Here is a 24,246-nt window from a genome sequence, read left to right on the forward strand (position 1 = left end):
ACATTACGCAACACAGAGATACCCAGAATATCGTAAAAGTGGTTTATAGCACATCCCATCTGCTTGTCTCCCTGAAGGGAAATGGAAAGGTCTGACCACCGACAAGGTCATGGGGGGCCCAGGGTCCCCAGAAGAGATCAGGAGGTGTGCTGTTCCTCCTGGATTTCTATCACTTGCCTGTTTTTTCCTGCAACACAGTGCAGAGATACTAGCTCAGGTCTTGCAAGCAGTATAACTGTGTCAGAGCTACTCTACACCTGTGCTAATTAACTAAGCCTTTCAGCAGAGCTAATTAACTGAAGCAGAATACTTCAATGGCCAAGCAAACCTATGGTATGTTTTCTCCAGTGGCAAAGCTAGTTAAAGAAATTTCCAGTTGCCTGTTCCTGTCCTTGTGGCACAGTTGTGCCAATGCAGCTGTACATGAGATCAATGAAATGATCCAGGTGAAAAGATGCACAAAAGCTCTCTCCAAAAATGTCTGAAACTCAGATGTTATTTCCCTGATCTGTTTTAGCCTGTGTCCTCCCTTAAACCAATCTCCCTTAAACCAAATGCAAGGGTGGGAATGGGGAGACAGTGAACTACAGTGCCAGAAGCTCTGTGCGAGAGACAGGGAACCAGAAATATTCAGACAAGCGCCTGAGAAAAGCATAGTATCAGACTATTCCTTGACCAAATTCCAAAATTACCCTTTCCAGAGCTAATTCAGGGACCTCTGTATTGCACTGCAAAGGAGAGATACACCTGCAACAGGGATGTGGCTTTCTGAATTGCAGCGTAGCTGTTGCAATCTGCTCACTCTGTACTGCTCATCTAATCAGCCATTCCTCATTACGCTGCTTTGCTGGCTAGTTTGGGTGAAGTAACTTGAAGGTAGAAGCTCCAGATGCAATGAAGGCAAGATAATGAGAGCCAGTTTGTGCACATCTGCACAATACTACCTATCTAAATGTGGGTACTGGGAGGAGTTTAACTGTATCACGTTTTCCCACCAGGGACAATGCATGCTGCTGCTCAGCATGGCTGACTCACAGGGCTTGGTCAGATTTGGTGCAGGTTCCTCTGGACAGTTCTATCTTATGCTCATAAACATACTTATTAATACCTACCCTGAAGAGCAATCTATCTAAAAGACTTAATTCAGGAAGGTATCTAATAATCTAATCCCTCTCCATTTAGAAAAGAGTTCATAGGTTTAATCTTCCACACATTTAAATCCTAATGAAAACTTCAAAGTCAGCAGGCTTCATTCTAGTCAACTGGTTCTGAGATTCGAAGTGGGATTAAGTTAATCTGTTTATAACATTCTACTAGAGTGTAAGAATATTTAACTCTAGAATGATAGAGTTTTTTAAAAAAGCACTGACATTGCCTTTCCAGATCAGCCCATTTGGCCCATATGTTTCCAGCAGAACCTCTCCTTCATCAGTGAGGATTAGACCCTTCTAACACTTTGTAGGTCATAGAAGGAAGTTCAACTTTCTTTATACTGATACTTGGCATTTTCCAAATAGTCGAAGTACTTGTAAACAGTAGTCACCACCTCTCCCTTTAGCAGTAATGCAATAAAATATGCAACTTAACAGATACGTGAAGTTGAACACATAGCCAAGGGCCAAGCTGCTGCTCTGCGTAATTTAGGTTACTGCATGCCGCGCTCCAAATGGTCCCACATAAGTTTATAGGAGCATTAATTTAGTGACATGGGAGCCAATACATTCCAATTAATCACAGTCAGGTTCTGATGATTTTTGGAGATGAAATGTAAGTGTAGTAGGCATCTGATCTCATAATGCAATTCCTGTATTTCCTGTAGGACTAAAGCTGTATGGCTAGACAACTCTTTCATTACAGCACCAGAAGTTATACTGGTGGACCTGGAAGAAAATACATAATTACAATCTTTCTGTGTGTTAAAACTACTGTCTGTTGTATCAAGTGTTTTCAGCCTTACCAGGGAATAAGAGGAACCCTTACTCCATTTTCTGGGAGTTGCAGATTTAATGGGAACAAAACTCAGCTTTATATTATGTGCAATTACTTACGCCTCTTTAATTCTGTTCTTGGAAAGTACATTCCCAAAGTCCTCAGTTGCATGGAAAGGCAGAGAATTTTGTATAAATTAAGAGCAGGGAAGACAAGAAGCAACATAATAGCTGTAACTTCTGCATATAGCATACAGTAGGAGCTCTTGTGGATATCTCAAAACAGTAAAAAATCTCTCCCACCAAATATGATTTTATGTCTCCTAATAACAAAATAGCTGTGTTTCAAAAACTTATTTGTATGTGAATACTCCTACACATCATCTATTTGTTTAAAATGTGCCAAGTTAGATGAGTGTAAATTAATTACCTGTAATTTGTTTTCCTATTGCACAATCAAAAATGTGGGAAAAAAATACTAATTCTATGAAAATAACCACCTGAAATTAAAAAAAGAGGATAAAAATTATCTGTTAATTTTACCTTTTGTGACAAAGGCAATATTATTCTCTTTAATTACATGAACATACTATTTTGCAGAATTATTCCCCATTTACTGCATGTGTCAACAACTATGATCACTATATATGTTAGCACCTACAAACAGGATGGCTACTCTCAATCTGTTTAGTATCCAGCTGAAGACATCTAGGACCCTGTATTCCTGTTGGTTTATTCACATCTCTGAGTAGTTCTTTACATAAAAAAATCAGAACCTGAATCTCAGTTCAGTTTAGGCAGAAAAGAAAAATGCTCTTTTACTGGCCAGAGAGAAGAAGTTCTACTTGAGTGGCTTGCTCAGCATCAGCCAGAAGTGCTGTGACCACAGCAAAGATCTCTGACAGCAGTTTGTGCAGCTACTTAGTGAATAGGGTCAGGGGAAAAAATTGTGGGTAGTATTACTTTTAATTTAGATAACCTCTCCAGTCAGGTTCACCACATGGCCACGCCGACGCTTGTGCTGGTAGAAGGAAAGGAGAGTAGCACTGTGAGAAGTTGAGGGAGAAGAGAGAGCTGATTATTTCAGCAGCGTAGCTGGCTTCTGCTGCTCCTTAGAGAGTTCATGAAACCACAGCCTGATTCCACAGCTTAGATTGGCTTTCTATTCTTGGCTTTAGTAGCCAGAGAAACAACAGCAGGAAGAAGTCCTGCTCGCTGCTGGGCTCAGTGATTTAGATGGAGGTAAAGCACACAATGTATTTTAAGAGATGGATAAAATAATTCTGTTCCATTAAGCACCAAGTTTTGGAAAACCAAGAGGACAGCAATGAAAATAAGAGATTTAGAAAACATGGCTAATGAGGAAAAGTTAAGGATGTGGGCAGATTAGGAACGGGCACAAGACAACTGTCTTCAGTTATGTGCAAGGTATGAACAGAGCAGTGATATGTTGTTCTCCATTTCCACTGTAACTGGGATGAAGCGCAAACAACTTCATTCATAGCAAAGAAGATTACAACTAAATGTTAGAACAGATCTTTCTAGATGTCAACCAAGCTACCTGGGCAAATGATGGAACCTCTTTCACTGCATGTTTTAAACACAGTTTAAGTAAATATCCTGTATCTCAGGGATTAGAGGGGAGCACACAAAAGGACATTCTGAGGCTGTTACTAACCCATCCGTGCCTGTAATTTATATGATCTGTGGAGGCATAACATTTTAGGCTCGTGTTGCCAAGCCCAGCAAGCCTCTGAGTGTGTGCATATGTACTGCACACACACACAGATTTTCAGATGCTAATCAGCCAAATTTAAAAGGATTTCCTCCAGGTCAGCAAAAGACTCCACATTGTCAGAATCATGGACATGCTTAAGCTTCTCAATAAATACTTGTGAAAAGGGGTTTTGTTTGTTTTATCTAGCAATTCTTCTTCCTAACTCTTTCTGGAAAATGCTGGATTACTCTTGCTTAAACCCTATTCAGCCCGAGACAGAAGCTCATGATGGGAAACTCCATCTCAGATAATTAAACTCTGGCAGAGTTCTAACTCAAACTAGAGCTTTAAAAGGAAAATGTTAGGCAATCTGAATGCTACACTTTATGGTCACCTCTGCCTGATAGATACATTTGTATATGCATGCATAGATTACGCTTCATTCCAGTTCCAGAGACATTAAAGTTCTAACAACAGTCCTTGTCTCAGCTTTATGAAATATGTTTTGAAGCCTCAATCTTTTTTAAAACATAAACCAACAGTGAACTTTCCAAGAAAACCTAAGTGACTTCAGGTATGTTCACACTGTCATGAAATGCTGGTTTAACTGAATACAGACTAGGAGTATAACCACTATCTGTGAACATTGCTCAGCAATTAAGCAATAACTTGTCTGGCCAAAGTAACCTGCATGCTTGCACTGTTTTCATGGATGTAATACTCCTCATTCACTTCAGCTGACATTGTCAAAAGTGCCCACATTTACTTACAGGCATATATCGAACAAGTCATATTATGCACTGATTCATGAAATATGCATCATTAAATATTGGTTAAACAGAATGGAAGAGTACATGCAAAAACTATCATGGGGGTGTGCCAACAATGTTTCATTTAGTCCTAAACAATGCAAATGTACTGGACTGTAAAAAAATATTTCTAAGGGAAACAGCAAAAGCACAATCAAGTTGACCATTTAAATTTAGGCAGAACATTATATACTAAAATATATTGCTGCGAAATTTCTCTGTGCACGTACACACAGTACAAAATTAAGTGATCTTTTCTATCTCTACTTTGATTATCTGATCACTAATATGGTGAATAAGTATTTACATGATTATCAGGCTCCTTGTCACTGAGAAACACACATCTCAATTTTTTTTTTGGCTTATTCTTCTTTTACTCCTCCTTACAACCATGCTATGATTTCCTTTATCAGTAGTGTCATATAATTATTCTAAATAATCGAGAGCAGGCGACGGTGTTATTGCTCACATATTTTTCTTCTATTCACCTATGGCTGTATTTCCCTACTTCTGGATATTTATCTGTTAATCTAAAAACATGCAATTCATAGGAAAGAAGTGCCAGATAATTTTTGCTTTGTCTAAAATTTGCATGTTTTACATTTAGCAATTAACCATGAAAAGCACATTCAAATAGATCTTATTTAAATGAATTCAGTATATACATCTAACATAGCTGCACAAGAGAAACAATGTAGCACTATGCTAACTTTATGTAAAACATATTTTGTTTCTTTCAAAATTGGCACTCCTCAAAGTGCAACAGAAGTACATTTTAAGTTCTACATCATTTGAGTTTGAGATGGAACATCGAAGAAAGCTACTTTAACTGCAGCTTGAAAGATATGGAATTGGGCCTTTAGGGAGCGTTGGGCACTTTTCTTGTCTTTCTGGTTGATTGATTTGCATGATGTAGGTGGGGAATGCTGTTGATCTGGCTGTCCATTTTAATTTTGTATTAGTCATGTCAGCTTTAAAGTGAAGTACAGGCTCAGCTTTAAAATGAAGGACAAGCATACAGAGCTTTAGAGTATACTCCGTGCTGCAAACCAAAATAAGTAAAATACTTAGCAACATTTACACTCTTCTGAGTATATGATATGGAACAGAATTCAGAATATCATATGCTGTAGTACATTATCACTAATCTGTAGTGAGGGGTTGCCTTCTCTTTTTCAGGTTTTTGATTCACATGTGTGTAAATGATCTGGAAGAAAAGTCTTCAAAGTTAACACGATGTCACTTTCTTGGTTCCTTGAGAAATACTGCTCTCAACTTAGCAGACAGCCAATAAGCCTTAATAAGGAGATTTGATGGGTTCCCTAACGGAAAAAAAAAAATAAAGCATACTTTACCGTTATGATTTACATTTCATTGTACGCTAGACCTAACCTGGCTGCCATCAGATCAGTGTGTTCTGCCCTTGCTTGATTTATCAAATCATTCCATTCAAGAGCCGTTGAATCAAGCTCCTAATTTGTTGCTACATGCACATCTATTGTGATCAGACTTTCTTTAAAGGAACAAAAGCAAAACACCTCCACACTTCTTAGTTTTCTGTGAACCATTACTGCCCTGAGTGCTTAGCTGGGTAACTATTCTTGCTGGATTGCTGGTAATGCTGTTGCAGCCGTTGTGAAAATTAAAAGCACCTTCTAAGAGATGGCATATAGACCAATTAATGACATTAGTGTTTCTTTGTTATTTGGCATCGTACATAAATGGAACAAATAGCCTCCCCTTTTGCCTGTGTTATCAGAGTTACCCTGAAAGCATACAAAAATACAGCTATGTTCTTTAATGCCCTCAAAAATGGGAAAAAAAATCAGCTCCCTCTTCCCACCCACTCTCCACCCCCTTACAACAAAACCATATGTTTCAGGAGATTAGTAATAGAGCAGTTTCTTTCTGAAGGTCACAATTAATGCAAAAAAATAAAACTTTAGGTATACTTCTTTTAAGAGATTGTTAATGAAATGTGCAAATGCCTCAGCATTATCATATTCAGTACACTCCAGTCCAGAAGCATGCAGGGTTATAATATACCTAAGGGGAGAAGACATAAAGAATTAGGTCTGGAGTCTGGGGATCAGAAAGAAGCAGCTTGACTAGACTAATTGATTTCCAGAGTGATGTTTTAAAAATCTGTACAGTGAAAATTCTAATGAGGCCCTGTTTTTGAGGGGAATAGAAAAAGTTCTGAATTTAACAATAAACTTTCAATAACTATGAGGTCTCATACTCTGGGTATTTAAGAAGTAAAGCAGCTGGAAGGATTTTCTTGCCATACAAACATATCTTGTACATTTGTGATGTGCCAGTCCACCCTATCTGTTTTGACACACACAAAGAGCAGTAGGTTTCAAAGGACCTAAGCGCTGGGTGTTGTAGCGTTGAACTTTCAGATACCCAGCTCCGGGGTAAAATCCAGACTCCTGCGTGCAGCTCCTGGGCTGCTTCTAGAGATTATATAGGGAAAGTTTTCCATCTCACATTGCGTTGGAGAACTGCCAACACCCTGCATAGGGAGTACTTGGTTAACATAGTCAGTAGAGAAATGCTGGAGTTAGTCGTGAGAAATAGTAAGTGCATAGATGCCTGTTAAGTCTCATGTCTCAGCCTCAGGTGTTCCAGAGAGGCACCTCTGTTCACTTGGGATACGTTTCCTGGAAGTGTGCTCTTGGACACAAATAGGATTTATGTGCCTCATTTCTGGATTCTAGTTAGGTTTCAGGTATTCCTAAGCAGTGGTTTCACAGCCCTGTTAGTGCAAATATGGGTGTCCACAGGAGTGTAACTCTAGCTACTTAGGGAGCTGCGAGTTATCAAAATCAGGTGCCTCTAAAGTCTCTGATTTGCTGCCATGTAAAAACTAAGGGTTATAATTTGGGAGTTTTAGATTTAGTTCCAGTCCCACTCTCAGCTTGCTAAAAACCTGCCCTTACACGCCATTCACACTTACCCTGACTAAGACCCGTAAGAAAGGGTCTGAAACTCTGCAAGGCCTATCATCATTCCTTAGATTATGCACAGCTCGCAGATTCATGCACCCCAAAATTAGGAAATATTGTTATTAAGATCATCCACAGAACCTGAATTCTACTCTCCTAGCATAGTTCTCAATTACAGTGTCACATTTAATATTTCCCACTTCTCCCATATCTTTTCCTCAGAGGATGAAAACCATAAGAATGTTTCTATACCAGTTTTTTCCACTGGCCAGGATTACCTGGGTTTGACAATAAAATGCAGACTATTGGGCTCAAACCCTTAAAAAATGTTGCAAAGTGTGTACCAGCACTCCCCCTCCCTCCCCCCCCCTGAAATTCAGGACCACAGGGTATGTTTGTTGAATATTCATGGCCATACTTGTTCTTACAGCAGTTTTAAGGCTTCAAACACAACTCACGGTACCAACATTGTACAAGAAGAGCTCCTATCTGTCCTCTCCTGACATCTGCCAAACCGTTCATTGTGATAAAGCAATACAATATTCCTTGCCATTTTCAATCACTTCAAGTCCTGAATTCTGCATTTTGTGGATTTTACTTGGGAAAACTAGTGCTATGCTAACAAAAAAGTTTTTTAGTGTAGTTGCTAAAAGGAAGAAAATGGGAATAGAAGGGAAAAGACTGTTTCAGATCAGAGGTTTTTCTCTGGTGAAGTAAAAAAAAACTAAGGGGGGAGGGAATTTGGGGGGATAGATTGGAATGTTACATTTTGCTTGTCACAAATCTATGTTTTGGGAGTTATTTAAGTCTTTTAAAATATGGGCTAGTTCTGAGGAAAAAAAAAAACAATCTGAATTTTTCCTCTTTATAGTAAAACTATTTCTCAAATTCAACACGAATTCTCAAAAACTGGAATTTGGGGCAGTCCAAACCTACCCAGCCAACAGCAATTCCTCTGCCTGAAACATCTCATGATGTAGTTTGCACGGACCCTAGTGTCCATGCAAGAAAAAGGACACTGCTGTAGCAGCCTGGCCTTAGATCAGCTTATGTTGCCTAGGCTCTGTATTGAGTCAATACTTGTAGATAGCAGAAGTCTGCTGGGTAACGAGAGGCAGTCAGAGGGCAACAAGAGGAAGGAGAAGGAAAGGGAAAGCAGCCTTTGGTATTTCTTGTGTTAAATAGTTTGGAAAGGGGATGTTCTTGATGTGTCTCTTTCTTTTCTTCATGCATGGTAGAGGTTTATCTTTAGTCTGCTGTTGAAGTCCCCCCTCCTCCTTTTTTTTTTTTTAAATACACAATGAGCCAAGGGGTGTGAGCACCTTATTGCCATTTTGGACTCTTGGGTCCATAGTCTAGATCCTGAGATCTCTTCTGGCTCAGCCCTTTCTGGAGTAAAGGTAGACAAGATTTATTATTCAGGTCCTAGCACTGTTCCTAATTACTCCATGCAGAGTGAGACATGTTGCCCGCAGACTGGCCAGGTGCCTAGGAAACTTTTTTGAATTGCTTTCTTCAGGGACAGAAGCCAAACCATTATCTCCTACTTTCCTAGGAAAAGATCAAAGATCAAAGCCAGAATGACTAGATTAAACATGTGATAAAAGTGATCTAATGGCTCTGAAATCCCTCAGGGTGGTGAGGGAGGACATGCTGATTTTCCGAGTATCACGTTTAGATGTTTTCCCATTTTTAATAGGAAGTCTTGGAAGATTTTGAAATTCCACTAGGAATCCAAATCCACTGCAGACTGCAGTCTCAGTACTCAAACGTCTATGTTTCCTGTGTGGAGCTAGCTTGCCAATTTGAACAGTTTGGGTACTTTTGACTAACACCTCATATTTTGTTTCTATAAAAAAAATGTGTATAGAGCCATCATGTGTTCTTCCTTTCCTGCCTTCCACTCCATATGGGACTTTCTTGATTCTAGAATTACAAATATGACATAATCACCAGTACTTCCTTTGGTAACATTATTAGCCATGTAAAGCTCAATAGCTGACAAAAACTGTTTTCAAAGCAGAGCTGATCTCATTCCTGATGCTTGTGCATAGAGATGTTTTGGCACGATAAGATTCTGTATAAACTGTTGTGTTTGTTACTGAAACATATCTTAAGTTCTTGTATCTCTGTGAAAGGAGAGGGGGAAAAGAGGGAAAAAGATGGTAATTTCTTTCCTGGGTGGAAATGGCAAAGCAAAACGATTAAAAATCTTCAAACTATTGAAAGACTACTTTAAGTATAGAAAGAAACACATTAAGCTAATACAAGTTGGCTATTGGGCCTTTATGGAAGCAAAAATTCAGTTGTTTCATTACAACAGAATTATACAATTCCTGACTGTTCTCTTCCACACCTTTCTTTATGAGTCAATAGCTCCAAATAGCTAATGCTAAACACTGCTGTAACCTGATATGCTACTATCTGGAAATTTCAGATTAGGCTCTGTCAAAAAAGTGTCAAAGAACAGACCACAAAAAAGAGGGAGAGGGAGAATTATTTGCTTAGAGACTGCTATTTTATTAAGAGAATTAGTGGAACAAAACAATTATCGTTACTATAATGGGAACATGAATGAAATATATATAGTTATATGACCCATTAAATGCTCCAACAAAGCCATAAGATGAATGAGTCACCCAGTTTTAAATATAGTTCTCTACTGCAATAATTTTATCATCAGACAAGGCTCCACTTGAATTAAAGGGGAACAAGAGCAACACGATGGGGTACTGCAGTCATGCCTCAGTGATTTGTCCTGTGGCAAGTAAGGCAGAGGCTGTGCAAGTAGCTTCTGTTCTAGCTGCTGCAAAAGAGAGATGTTTGCAAAGGGATGACTCACTGATCAGAGAGCTTTCAGTTTAACTGTAATACAGCGGTTTAGATAAATGCGTTCATTATTTTCTATAGTACGTGACCTTTCCAGCTTCATAAATAGTAGCATTTATTTTTTCTGCACAATATTTATTTTAACAACGTCATTATTGATTTCACTGTATATCATCAGTTGCTCCAGTTGTAAAGTTACGCTCACTTGCTAGTATGAGATCAACAATCTTCTGAGGGCAAACAAAATAGCAAAGATGTGTTACAGTTTTAACAATTAGGAACAGAAATAGCTTTTGATACAATGATTTTTTAAAGTCATTTTTACTACATGACACAATTTGTTTTTAAAGAATTCCCATGTGTCTTGTAGACACATGTCTGGCAAAGCAAAGTCATGACAGGGGTAAAGCAAACAAAATGACCTCTACTCTTCTGGCCACCAAAACAGCACAGGCAAAGAAATAAAGATTTTTACAAGGTCCTTTGGAAACATAAATCCAGAGACTATATTGCAAATGTTCTTACTGCCATTGGCAGTGCCCTCTCTGAAGGTCATTTCTGATTTCAGCCACAAATTGCCTGAGGAAGTAATTCAGATAGCCTGCTAAAATATGTGTTTATTGGAGACAATATATTGTCTCGAGAAGCTTTTGAGAGAGTGCATACAGAAGTGGGTGCCCCTTCAAGAGATTTTCTTTGCACATTTGAAGAAGTGAAATGCAACTTTGAAGTAATAATGAGAAATGGAAACCTATTTCACCTTTTTCCCCATTTCCGCTGTCCTACCACCCCATATGCATACTTCTGGAGAGATAAGAGGAACAAACTCATAGCCACTGTGCGGCAAAAGTCCGCAGGCACAAATTTAAAGAGCGTTTTATTTATTTTGAGAAATAAATCAGAGAACAACCTTCTTTCCCTAGAAAGTTTTGGCAGAATTTACTGATACGAAACCACAAAAAGCATCTGGTATTTAATAACTGTTAGGAACCCAGTGCGCTGAGCTTTTCTCATGCCTATAGTTCAAGTAAATTGGCTTACGCTCCTGAGTAAACAGGGGAGGAAGGTGCAGGCTGTGGCTCCCAGTACGAGTGACTGCTGCACACCTCTGCCTGAGCTCATCCCGTCCGGGCAATAGGCTCAGACTTGAAGCTGCCATTCAGTCCCTAATTTAACACAAACTGTTTATAAGCTCTCTGGAAGCTTGTTAATACAACATCATTTACATTGTTTATAATGGCACCAAAGGAGCAATTAAGAGGGAATATTTGACCTGTGCTTCAATTGAACTTGTTCTTTGTTGCTATTCAGATTGTCTTTTGTGTATATAATTTCAGCTTTTAAACGTATATGTAAAAATAAGATGTCCACAGATGAAAGTAGTCAATAAACATTACAATATTCTGTGTGAGAGTGGGCAGGTCTGGCTAATTTATTCCCGTCAGTATTAAAGCAATTGTTACAGCCACAGAGCTTGTTTGAGTTAGCATGCTCAATAAATTCATCCCTGGCAATGCTGTTGACTTCCAGCATTAGGATTATGGACCGTACATACATAACAATCTTTTCTCCCATCTATTGTGAAATTTTGGATGTGTAGCTCAAAGTAATGCAGGAGCTACAACAGGCATGAAGCAAATGAAGAGCTCACCATCTCCCTGTGCTTATCTACATGGCTGGGTCTAGGAACAACTAGGCATTTCCTGCAAGTCACATGTGTCTGGGAATCCTTGGAGACTTGTGGCAGACAGTTTTATGCATCCTTTCATTTCTAAGTTGTGCATGACTTTTATGGATTTTATTGGTCTATCCAGAGATCCCTTGCAGTTAAATTTATCATTGTCTGTTCCACATACTGGGGTAATTGCCACAATGGAAGATGTATTTTTTACACATTAGATGTTCTTCTTATTATTAGATATTAGACCTATATTCATCAAAAAAATGAAATTCTAGTATTTTTAAAAACAGACATTTCCAAATAATCTGCTTTCAGACTGTTCATAGTTTGCTATGGAATTTACTAAAAATTATATTGGGTGATAGGAGTATTTGGAATGTGAACTGTTTTGTGGCCAATTAACTACAGAATGCTACAGTAATTGTCTTTACAAGATCAAAATTGGTATAAAAGTTGGGTTGATACTCTCAATAGCAAACACTGAATTAATACAGTACACTCACATATTATCACATCCAAAAGCACTTAGCTGTTCATAACTATTTATTTACTTTTTATAGTTAAAGTCTAGGGAAAAGATCTGAGACAATACTTTAACCGTAATTTTTAAAGGGCTTATTATAAGGAGCCTGCTAAAGATTTCTAAAGAGTTATTTGAAAGAATTGACATTCATAATTTCTTTAAACATTGGAGCAAAACATATGATATCATTTTCATATAAAACTGTATCCTTTAGAAGTAATTTTTGTGTATTCTGTGTGCCAAATAGAACTTGTTTCAATGCAATACTTTACAGATGAAAATAATACTCTGCCAAGACTGTAAAGCACAGTATGACACAAAGATTGATTTTCATGAAATCTTGCAGCCAGGCAGACTTTGTATACCAGGAATCAGTAATGATTTTAGTCACTTTTAAATTTTGTTGTTATTTATTTCTATTCTAATAGAGGAAGGGAATAAAAAGCCCCCTGGTGACAGAGCTAGTATCTTTGTATTGACATAGATATTAAAAGGGCACATTATGTACTTAGGGACTCTAAACTGCATGTGCTCATGTACTTCATTCTGTGCCCATAAATAGTCCCGCTGAAGCTAAGGAGAGCTATTCGTATGCATAAAGTTAAACCATATTCCTAAGTACTGGTAAACTGAAGGCCTAGTTTAACAAATGCATTAATGATCCATCATCTTTTTTTCCTTTATGTTTGTATTTCCACTGAAAACTACATTCAGCATCTTAAATCTTTTTTATCAGGCAAAACTGTACTGTGACTCACATACATCACAGGATAAGAACTAAAATGCAGGAAGTAAAAATCATTGTCAACCCAGTGATGTAAGGAATTTACAGTAGGACCTGTTCTTTCAACATTTTAAAGTCACTCCTTCAGAATGGATTTCAGGAGATGGCAGAAGAATATCAGTTTAGCAAGTGATATCAGAGCTCTGAGCATTGGAAACCATTGGCTGTCAGTCACTTCTGACGGCAATTTTAAAAGGATTAACATGATGAAACAACTTGAGTGTCAGCTCAAACAACTTGGTCAAGCTGAATGAGAATAAAGCTTTCTATGATGCTTGCCTGGGAAACAAGGCCTTAGTGTTTTGTGACAGTACAAAATACTTCTTTAAATAGCCAACAGAATGAGTTGCTGATTTCTGGATAGTGCCAAATCAGCTGAGATTTTGAGATTTAATAGCCTGCTTCAAAATGCAGTTGGAAAGCTGTATCTACCCATTATATTTCTGGTTGCCCATTATATTTCTGGTTTACTTTGTCATTTACACAAGTACAACATTACATAAGAAAAATGTCTTGAAAGGAAAAAGACCATTTGAACCACAGATGAACGGGATTCCAGACTTAGTTCCAGGGTTTTTCTGCTGAAAGGAATGGACTTTATAATATAGGGTGGTGTAGCCAACCGCATAAAACTTTCCCTCATGAAACTGCATCACATTTGTTTGACATATATGGAAGTGGGAAAAACAATTCTAATATGATCACACACTTAATTGAGAATAAGAAAATAGATTATATTTAAAGAATGCTGTTTTAGTGGCTGGGAGTGAGGTTAAAAAACAAATCCTTTAAATTGCTATAATTAGCTATCTCAGAGGAGAGATATATTTTGTCTGACTCTGCCCCAGTTTGAAGACCTCTCAGTAATGCCAAGAAATTAAAGTGAAACGATATGAAAGTCATTTGTCCTATTTCTAGTGTCTATTAAAGTGTTCCATATTGAAAGTCTAATTTAAGGAATGGTGCTTTAAAGAACTAGTTACCCCCTCTCTCAGACCTAAGGCACTCTTCTCATCAGCTCTTGCCTGTCACTGTAGATAGACCGTGGCAGTGGTTTTGTTTTACTTCTCCAATACAAATGCAATGCTATATTCTTAATAGGAGCTGGAAATTTTGAAAATTCAAGGTACAGTTTCTGTGCATAATGGCAGAATTGTATTTGGTCACAATCTACAGGCATCTATGTCACTTTATTTTCTTATTATGTTAATGCATTTGGTGGCGAGTTAGGTGTACTCTCCCTGTTCAATTTATAGTTAATCAAATGGCTCAAAAAGCAGCCTAGAAATTAATCTGATCAAGTGATAAGATTCCTTCAGAAAATCTGCCTCCTGCCTTCTCAGTGCTCTGGAAAACAGAGGGAAAATACTGCAAGGAATGAAAATTATCAGAAATGTATGGTAATTAAAAAAGGAAAGATTAGGAATCATGCTGGAAACTATAGTATAACATCTAAGATGACACGAAAAACACAAAGATTTAAGAAAAAAATGTGTTGATTAAATGAAACAAATCTCAAGTTGCCCTAAATGTTGTTGGAGAAGTTAGAGCCAGGAAAGCCACTAGCCATTTGCAGCCAAAAATCCTGTGGATTTCTGCCAACCTTGTCTTTCTGGGTTTGTGTCAGTCCGTATTTTCCCTGTCTTTCTGTTGGCTAGTTGCCTTTTTAGTACTTTAACTAAAGGGTAAGAGACACTGATTTTCTAAAATCACTGCCATAGCTATACTTAACCAGCAGACCATACTGATGAGCAGATACATTGCTTCTATGGAGGCAAAATATATCTTTTTCATGATATAATGATGGATTTTTTATTTTACTTGACAACTAGTACTTATATGCTGAAAACTAGTGATCTGTATATTGAGACACATAGGTGTGAAGGAGTCAGTAGTCATTTCATACCCATGACTTCCAGTCAAATGCATATACTGTGCAAGTTAGTTGCAAAGAGTACAGATTTATATTGCATTCCGGAGCATACAATTGAAGAGGATGAGATTTGTAGTGAGAAATTGTATTTTAAGAGAGGGAGTGACGTGACCAAACCATACTGTGCTTAGTCTTGGAATCTCATGAATATAACACAGACAATCAGGGTCTCTAGTGTCTCTCCAAACAGAATATATATTGCCTCCATTTATGCCTGCAATATAAGGATTTTAACCCTATTTACAAGTGATTTACGACCTCTTGATGATTAACAAGAACAGGATCTAGCTGCCACTCAGCCCAGCTCTCTTTGCAGCAGTAAAAGAAATGAAGAACAGTGCAAGCTTGTTTTGATCGCAAAAGGAAGTGTCTGTTGAATAAAGTCAACACTTGAACTGAAGAGAGGGTGTGAACAGCAGTAGATATTTCTGAGTAACTTGGTGTGTGGACATACTTATTCTGGAAAAAAAAAAAAAAAAAAAGCGCTTTGTTGCAGTTAGCTAACTCCTGGATGAGTCAGTAACAGCTATGTCTGTTGACAAGCCTGAAGGAAATGTCATTCTTATATACTTTTCACATTAAAACTGTCTTTAAAAGTAGGTACATCAACCAGACAAAATACTGACTATCCACAGCAAAAAAAAAAAAAAAAAAAATCTTGACAAATCAGAGAGCTGAGATGAGCGAAACCACAAGAGCTGAGCCTATTAAAACAGTGAGAAGTTATCAAAAGCACTTCAGAAAGTCAGGTACAAAATGGTCATTCTCCAAAAGAGCTCTAGGGGAAAAAAAAGTATATATATCTTTAAGAGCCCTAACACTTCTCAGAGTCCATAAGGTCTCAGAAATACTGCTGCAATCTTTATTCCTTTTTTTTTTCCTGTAAAAAGAGAATGAGAGCATAGAATAAAAATAAAATAAAAATTTAACCTGAAAAAGAACTGAATTCACTTGTATCCTGGCTTTTATAGGGTGGCGCACTTATTTCCTGTTTTACAATTACAAATTTTAACGCTATTATTCCCCGCGCCCCCCCCCGTTTTAGTGAAAACTCTCTTACGTGTTTTTTCCGGGTCCTTTGCCGCCCTCTGCTGTCTAAATATCCGGTGTCCTGCCGTCCTGCCACTTAATTAAGGCCCTCCTTAGCAAAGAAGTTGTCGAAAAGGAGAAGCAATTAAAAAAAAAAAAGAAAGAAAGAAAGAAAAGAAAAGGGAGACCACTACTACAGAAAATGCCAATACTGACCTTGCTCCTCTATTTGTATTGGGTGGTATTTACAAAAACTTTCGCCTTCTGAGAAATGCAGCACTTCATTTCCTTTAACTCTACTCACGTCCTTCAAATCAAAACAGAAGCGGGTGCCCTGGTAGGCTTTCAGATCCCTCTTTTCTGAAGAAAACAGATTCCTCAAAGGTCGAAATTTATAGCTTTAAGGGCTATAATTTTCATTGCCTGTAGAAGTGCCCCAGTCTTGAAGGGCCTAATCAAACCAGAAGCGCAAATCCGGATGCACAGGACTCGGAGCCTGCTCACATTCATTCCACGGCTAATGCTTCTGGAGCACATCCACGCTGCTGCTTGCATTACAGCGCTGCCTTCGAGCCTTAGTCACAGGCCAGGAGCCCACTTACACCTGGCTACGGCATGGCATTTACACCTTCTGCAAAAGGAGGCTTTTTTTTGGGGGGGGGGGGGAGGGGGGAAGGGGTTTATGTTCTGTGACATTAGCTGTAAAGAAAATCATGAAACTCCCAGTTGTGTTAAGCATGTTAGACTACACTGAGTTTGCTGTTGCTTGTACCCATGTGGCTCATCGCCATGCGCTAAGAGCTAAAACAGTTAAAAGTGAAATACAAATCCCATATCTCAGGATCTCATTCTGCAGCTCTGGTTTTCCTCTCTTCCAAAATCCCCCTTCAAAAGCATATTGCAACGGTTCTCCTGAATAGCTCCTTCTTTAGTGGTTATCTTCAAGAGCCTCTGTCTTTTTGCATGGAAATTAGCTTACCATTTCCCACGGATGCTCCCAAACACTCTTTAGCTTTTTGTTACTTATCATTGTTATGCTAATGCACTTTTACAAATGTGTTTGAGCTTTAAAATGTAAATCAAATTAGATTCCCTGCACAGAAAAACTAATCTAAATTAAGACGAGGACAAGCCTGTAACATGTATCATGCACTAAATTGTTGAAGGCAGCCAGCTGCTCAGCATCAAGCAGAGCTCAACAGCTAATACTGAAGAGAGAAGCGGGGTTAAGAGCAGGGAGAGGAGTTGATAGCACAGAGAGGAATAGGAGGCCCATGTGCTCATCCTATCATGCAGCACATCAGGGTTTGTGTCAGGATACCTTACTCTCTTGCATTGACTCTAATTACAAATACACTCCTAACTGCAAACACCAGCTAATCACAATGAGGACATCCCATGTTTCACCGCCCTTTGGACATGAGCAATTGCTGCTGTAGCCTCTGTTACAGACAATCCCTTCACAGGGATGCAGTTTGTTGGAATTCTCCCAAATGCTGAAAGCTTTTAATTTAGGTTTTCAAGCCACTGTGATAAACTAGTCTAAATTATTCAGTGCTGTAGCCCAGAAACCAGTTCTGGATCATCTCGTGTGATGGAGACTCTCTCCATTATCACAAATGCGACAGTATCTCTATCTGCACACGTACAGGCGTGATTGCAGGTTACACCCAGGACAGCCCTGGCTCTATCGCCCTCGCGTTCACATACACACAGAGTCCAAGGAAGAAGACCTGTTCACCAGTCACATTTAGCTTCATCCCTGTTTTGACACAATTTAGGTTCTGTCACAATCACGAGGATGACCAGGCTAAAGCTATTGTCCCAGCTGCCTTGCTGCTAGGCCTGAGGGTCTGCCTCCCCTGCAGCTCTGGGGAGCACTGCTGTTATTCTCCTGCAGCGACAGGAGGCAGAACTCCCAATTTCTCCTGTCCTTTCCGACTAGATAAATAAATGTTAGTCCCAAGGAGGGACAGCTTTTAGGGGAGAAGCAAAGACTTGTGTCAGACTAGAGCCTGTAGAACAGTTGCCCAGACAAAGCCTTAAAACACCTAGAGATCTGGAGCCAAAGTCTAGCTTCAAATAAGGCAGATAGGAGGAAAAGAAAATCCCAAAACTCCAACAACCCTCAATCTCCTGTTTAGAATGAGCAGAAGCTGTAAAGACCTGTAAGTTGCAACTGTTTATGCCTTGCTGTTTGGCAATCTCATCTTTGATGAAATCATCTTTCAATTGTACATCTCAAAAAGCCAATTTTCAAATTGACTTCAAATGTTCTTTGCCCTCCAACTTCCACATCTGCTTATCTTTAAGCTTGTGAGGTAACTGTCCTAGCATCAGTGAAAGAGGTGGAAAGTATAATACAGAAAATTAGCATTTCTGGAAATGTTAAAGCCCTGACTCAGAATGATTATTGAAAGGTCTATGGAATTTAGCTTCAATGAAGCTAGGGTTTTGTTTCTTACTTCAGCACCTAAATGAAGAAATATGGGCAACTGGGATGGTGCATGGGCACTTTCTATAGCCCCTATTAACTACACTTTTGTTTTCTTTCAGCATGAGTCTTTCAAGTTCCCCTGAGCTTGAGAAGTCTCTTGCATTTCTTCTTAATCCCTCTCCTACACACTGGTTTTCATCCATCCCCAGATACCAGGACATACAAAGTCTGTTTACATGGAATGAGATTAATTTCCAAGACATGAGCAGTTTAAAGGTTGCCACCCTGCTGACTTCTGGATTTTAGACCCAAGTTTAATTTTAAGCTCTTCCAGTTGTTGATGCTGAGATAACAGTTATTGCACACTCCTATTTTTGGCCACAAATAGCTTTGAGATTAACATTTGTTTGGTGCTGAATCTTGTGTTCCTTTCCAGCATAAGAATAAGATTTTCCTCACACGCACTTAGCTGTTTTGAACCTTAATTAGAAAAAGGAAAGCCAGAACAGATACACATCTTTGAGAATTCAGTTAGCACTTGCTTGCACTTCATTACCTAATGCCAAATGCAGGAAGGAAGTAGACATTCCATTCTTCAAGAAAATTAATGAATGAAAGTGCATTATAGTGTGGAAAAAATAACATAGGAAAAGCTATCACAGGTAGAAAGTGCATTATTCCAGGTCTGACGCTGGAGAAGGAGAGGGAAAGTAAAGGATAATTAAGTTTAGTTTAGATCTGCTTATACTGTTACTGGTATTGTATTAAATTAACATTCTGAAAAGTGCCTGTTTCTGTAGAAAGAAATTCTGGGTCTCGGCTTACCCTCATTTTTCCTGGAAATATCGTGCACCACCTGTGGTGTCGGTGATTTGAACTCTCCTTGCAGAAGGTCTAGGTGGTACGCTGGTAAAATACCAGAGAGCCCAACCACACCGTCATTGCTAGAGTTGCTGCTGTAGCCGGAGCAGCAGCACTGAGAAATCACCAGGTAACATGCACAGACACAGCCAGCTGCAGCTCCCCAGAGCTGTGAAGTTGTTATCCAAGGTGTAGCCTAGCAAATCATGTTGCATGATCAGCTGCCAGCATTTGAGCAGGGAGGCTCTCAGCAGACAAACCCACCCACCTTTCCCTGCCCCAGTAAACCGCATCAACCAGGAACTGGCCAGGACCCTTGTTGGCAGCAGCTGTGTTGAAGTATAATGTGATGCACCACCATAACAGCTACGCCTTCTTGGTGATTGATACCTCCCCTCCAGGCTTGGGACTAGCAACTTTGCTGTAAGCTGCTCAGCACAGAAGTACAACAACAATACACCTGAATATCTCATTATCTGCACACAGCTGTGTATAAAACTGAAAGGCTAATAGTAACACTATCCAAAATAGAACTGAAGTCAGTATCAAATGTATAATGCCTCCTGGGACGAATAAATTGTGTGAGTCACAGGGAGCTGCAATAACAGAGGGTGTTGAAGTTTAGGCAGAAACAAGGGTATAAATGTCATGGCCTTTTAGGGGCTGCATGCTTGGAGTAGGATGTCGTCACAGCGTCCTGTCCTTCACTCCTGCTTTTTCCCTATATTTTCCTGAAGCTCAATGGTCACATGCTCAGCTGAAAGAGAAATCCATGAGAAAGCATCTTGTACACAGGTTCTCCAAACTTGTAAGGCTATAATGCTGTCTGCTTTTATATTGGCAATCAAAGGACAGGGTCTCATATCTCCTCACCACAGGACATGGCCTCATGAGAGCAGGGCACAACGTAGTTTCAAGGGCTTTACATTTTCACCAAGTCATTATGGTGCTCAAAATCTTCAGCTTTCCATCAAAGCAAAACAGAGAGCGCCCTGCAATAATATGCTGTACTCCAGAATCCCAAGCCTGCTGCCACAAAAACTGGAGCTCCACACTTTCAGGGGGCAGGATTTCACTCATAATTTTACTTTGCATACACAACTTTTGCTAACCTGCTGATATCTGTAACAGTATAAATTCACTGGTAAAAAAAAAAAAAAAAAAAAAAAAAAAAAAATTCACTGCAATCACTCAGCTGGATTACAACATCACATTAAAAAAAATAAACAAAAACATGCTTCTGGAGGCAATAAGTATCTGTAAGTAGCTGAAATACCTTCCTGTGACAGGGTGGTCACTGAAGAAATACTTAGTTCTCTGGCTGACCTGTAGCTTGCCTGCTGGAAATATTCACACTCAGTAATGTACAGCACTCCTGAATGCTGGGGTGCTACCTGCTCCTACAGGTTTGAGGAAATTTCTGATGGTAACTGGAAGCTACTGCTTACCTTGGACTTGCCTCAGTCTGTTAGGCCCACATTCTCTTTAGGCTCGGATGGCTCTCCTTATCATTTACATTCACTGCTAATGAGTAAGCAATATGCGAATTCAAAGAGTGGGTTCAAAGCATGGTTACAATTTAAGTTTTGCAGAGACTACTTAACCCTGTGGCATTTTCATCCCTAAGACAACAGGAAAATGCAAAGTCACGGTGCAAGCACTAGAAGATCAGGAGTTAGCCGTGCGCCAGATCCCATCCTTCTGGAAACGAAAGGACATTCTTGAAAGTATAAACCTTCATAGGGCTAGGTGGTAAGGAAATTTGTAATTTCCTCCTCCTACCCTGCACCAGCTTAGGCCAGGTGCTAGTGGGCACACATGGGACAGGATGCATGAAGGGCACGCTGGAGAAGTCCAGCACTAAACCCTCTGACTTTTCTCCAGGAAAGTAGGGAAGGGAGGCTGCAGAACACACCTCACCTTTACCTTGTCTATATGACTTCTCCTCAGGGTGACCTGATGTGAAGTAGTAGAGTAGCCTTAAGAGAATGCCTACTTTTTCTGATAGCAAAAAATGTATTTAGTTACACTAACACTGGTTTGGTGACAATTGCATCCATTGCGAACCTTTCCAAAGGTAAAACCATAGCAGAGATTAGAAGCACAGCTAACATAATCCAGGAAAGCTTTCTTGAAGCCCACACTAATTTACATTGATTCACTGTGTGTAATGCATTGAAAGACAACCTCAGAATGGCAAAGTCACTAGGGAAGGAAGGGTAAAAAGAAGTTAGTAACCTTCACCCTGGATTTTTTTGACTTTTGCAGGTTTCTGCCTCAAATTGACATTGGGTAATAAAGTTCTTTGCTGTGAACAGTAGCTCAATTACTGTAAGGATTACACTTGTCTTTAATGAAGAGAATCCATTGGAAATGCTATTGCTCCTGCTCGAGGATATTCTAATAAATGAAGTCCAGCATCCTAATGAGTTTCATCAATATTATAAAATTATGAACAAATAAAAAATCCAAAAATAATTTTTAATTATGCAGGGATTGTTCCCAAAGTGCATCTATCAGACGGGAAGATGGCTTTAAATACCTGGTGGTTTAAGAACCACCATCTCCAAAGGGATGGTTAGAAAATTTGTCTTTTAAAGATGTAACACTCACAGCGCCAATTAATTAATGAGGCTGAAAATTAGCATAACTTCACTACAAATATAGATACAAAGCAGTTCATTTATGAGCTTTAGAACAGAAGCATCTAAAACAGACTCTAGATTGAAGTCCAGTTTTTCCTGCTTGGTTATACCACTAAAGCAGAACTCAGCTTGTAAGCACTTCCTCAGAAATGATCTTTCCTATCCACAAAACTGAGAACGTGAAATGAAAAAGGCCTTAGAGGAAAATACCTTGATTATTGTGATGTGTCAAAGCACCACTGAAATACCTGGAACTCTACTGATAAATCCCAGCAGAGCACCTGACCTGCAGGTTTTTCTGTGCAAAAGCGGCCTGCAGTTCCCTAGCGAGCTCTTCTACAGCTATTTTAAACTCTTTTCGATTCTAAAATGAGCTCAGTCTGAATCCATCAGGCATTATTCTTGGGAGCCTGCCAGTCCCTCATATCCTTTTTCTATGCTTCTGATCTTTAAGTCTGATTTCTGCCTTTAATAAAAACTCCTGTCATCTCAGCTGACTTAAATAACTCAGTTACAGACAGTAGCCATTCCATCTTTGTGCAGCCATACAAAAATATAAGAACTGTGGTAGTTATCAGTGTCATTTCAGCAACAAGACAACTAAAGCCATCAGAGGGGATTAAGTGCATCTGAACTCATGTCCAATCCAAACTGGAAAATGCAACCAAACTTCCACTTGAGGGATAGGAAGCCTGCTTAATTTGATTAGAAGAAGTGGCTAAGGTGCTCCTTCCTGCTACTAAAAGAATTTTCAACAAGGCAAGAGGTGGAGGTGACACACTTCCAAACCATCCGAAAAGGAGCAGTCTCCAAATTTACCTGTTGTGTGACCTTCCAGTGCATTTACACCAGGGGATGTGGGTTTTGTTATGAGTGGTCTCCCAACAATAGAAAATGACTCGATGTCAAATTCTGTTTTTAAATGGCACAGATGGAGCTGGGTGTAGGAGGAAGGAGCCAGCCAAGAGGAAATGTGAGGCTTTTTAGTTTCCCACTGTAAGCAGGTATGCATTGACTGTACTGCTTCCAAAGGTGTATGCTGGAAGTCAGCATTAATAATAGCTTACAAAAATGTGGCTAAACCTGTATAATATACAAGATGTAGTCACAGCACACTGTAGAGCAGCACCCATTATAGTGCAACCTCCAGCTGTTTAATGAAAAAAACCCACTTCCTCCTCCAAATTGACTGCATTTACACCCTATTTGTTCCTAAAAATCTTCAGTCCCTAGCCTCGAATGATGAACATGCTTGAGAAAGGCACTGAAAGTCAGATTGGGTATTTTTGGAACAGAACAGCTTTCTACTGGAAAATTCCCTTTCTGAGAACAGGAATATTTCTCCAAAGTATATCTGTTAAAAGGAAAAAAAAAAATCCCAAACTGCCAACAAAACAAGATATCCTGACAGCACATCTGCTAGGCAGTGGTGATCCCACAGCTTCCAGCGCTCATAATACTAGTGAGGCGTTTTGCTCAGATTCCAGGTCGGCCTTGCCACAGGGACTCTATGGGAATAAGACACACCCCCCCCCCCCCCCCCCCCAGGGTTCATGCCATGGAAATAAACATGGAAATTCTCATTTTTAATCAGTTTCGATTAGAGTCCAATAGTGGAAATGAAAAAACAACCCCCAGAACCCAAACGGTATCCACTGCTTGGGAAAGTTATAGGCAGGAAAAGCTCTAACAGCAGAATTGCATTATTAGTTCAAAAGAGCAACACCTAGAATGATTTTGCATTTAAAACATGGCTGAACAGGAACTGCTGAGGTGTTTGTCATTATAATCAGAAAAAAAAGACTTAATTCCTTTATTTATATAAGCTGAAGATTCTATATTTCCTTGCTTTTCATCTAAGTGCTTTCTTTGAATCTTGGCCAGTGGAAAAGAAATTAGTCAAGAGGTTTGATATTATGGGAAAAGAAAAAAGCACCTGCTAGACCTGCCTCTGTTCAGATGGTGTGAACTTGCAGGAGCTATTGTTGCGTTATTACAACAGCTTAAACTACGTATCTTGTAAACTGACATACTTAATGCATGCCTTGCTAGCAAAATTCCTGTTCCTTGATGTACTTCTTCATAGTGATTAGAAGAACAAAAAAGAAAAAAAGTTCTT

At 39.2% G+C, this 24,246-nt stretch overlaps 1 protein-coding gene across 1 annotated transcript in view; it reads right to left on the reverse strand.

Annotated features, from left to right (window-relative positions):
• The window catches only part of PTPN3 (protein tyrosine phosphatase non-receptor type 3), a 178,911-nt gene that overhangs the window by 139,001 nt on the left and 15,664 nt on the right, over positions 1-24,246 (reverse strand). The window lies entirely within an intron of this gene.

This window comes from Dromaius novaehollandiae, chromosome 2, assembly GCF_036370855.1.
Source record: "Dromaius novaehollandiae isolate bDroNov1 chromosome 2, bDroNov1.hap1, whole genome shotgun sequence".
NCBI lineage: Eukaryota > Metazoa > Chordata > Aves > Casuariiformes > Dromaiidae > Dromaius > Dromaius novaehollandiae.